This window comes from Tupaia chinensis, unplaced genomic scaffold, assembly GCF_000334495.1.
Source record: "Tupaia chinensis unplaced genomic scaffold, TupChi_1.0 Scaffold000062_1, whole genome shotgun sequence".
Lineage (NCBI taxonomy): Eukaryota > Metazoa > Chordata > Mammalia > Scandentia > Tupaiidae > Tupaia > Tupaia belangeri.
In genome coordinates this window covers 2,092,068-2,093,295 of record NW_006159520.1, presented here as the reverse complement: position 1 = coordinate 2,093,295, position 1,228 = coordinate 2,092,068, and positions in this window count along the sequence as shown.

The window sequence follows — 1,228 nt, the reverse complement described above, 5'->3', positions numbered from 1 at the left end:
AATGGGCCCCAAAACTTAACAAACAACTCAGCAAAGCACATGTACAGATGGGAAGTAAGCATATGAAAAGATATTGCATGTATATGTCATAAGGGAAATGCAAATTAAAACAAGATACCACTGCACATCTATTATAATGGCCAAAATCTGGAGCTGACAACACCAAATGATGGTAATGAATAGAGTAATACCCTTGCTGATCAGAATAAAAAATAGTATAACTGGTTTGGAAAACAAACTGGCAGTTCCTTACAAAACCATACACATTCTTACCACATGATTCAGCAATTGTGTTCCTTGGTATTTATTTACCCAAAAGAGTTGAAAACTTATGTCCACACAAAAACCTGCACATGGATTTTATAGCAGTTTTATTCATAATTGTCAAAATGTGCAAGCAACCAAGATGTCCATCAGCAAAAAGATGGAAAAAAATTATACATCAAGACAATGGAATATTATTCAGGGCTGAAAAGAAATGAGCTATGAAACTGTAAAAAGACATGAAGTCACTTAAATGCATATTACCAAGCAAAAGAAGCCAATCTGAAAAGCTACTCACTATATGATTTCAAATGCATAACATTTTGTTAAAAAAAAAATTATGGAGACAGTAAAAAGATCAGTAGTTGCCAGGGGTTATGGTAAAAAGGAAGGCACATTATACAAGAGACCAGATGATTTCTAAGGCAGTGAAAGTACACTCTATAATGCTATAATGGTGGACACATGTTATTACGCACCTGTTCACACCAACATCATATATAACACCATGGGTGAATCCTAATGTAAACTACGGACTCTGGGTGATAATGACGCGTTAATTGGGTCCACCACTTGAAACAAATGTACTACTCTGGTGGAGAATGTTAGTAATGGGAGAGGTAAGTATGTATGGAGGCAGGAGTATTTGGGAAATCTTTATTCCTCTTTGCAATTTTGCTATGAATCTGAAACTGCTCTAAATAATGGTCTGCTTTGTGTTTTGTTCTTGCTTTTGTTTTTAAATCCACAGAATGACTACAACTTTAAAATATTTAATATAACTATGGTTTAAAAAAAGTAAAAATAAAAACTAGAGACTAATTATCACCATACCAAAAAAATGCATCTTGCGTATTTCTATCAATGTAGGCTGAAAAAGTGGATACACTGAACTTCACATTTAGGCTAGGACACTACAAAGAAAAGCAAAAGAGTAAAGATGGTGATTACTTTGTCTTGGAGG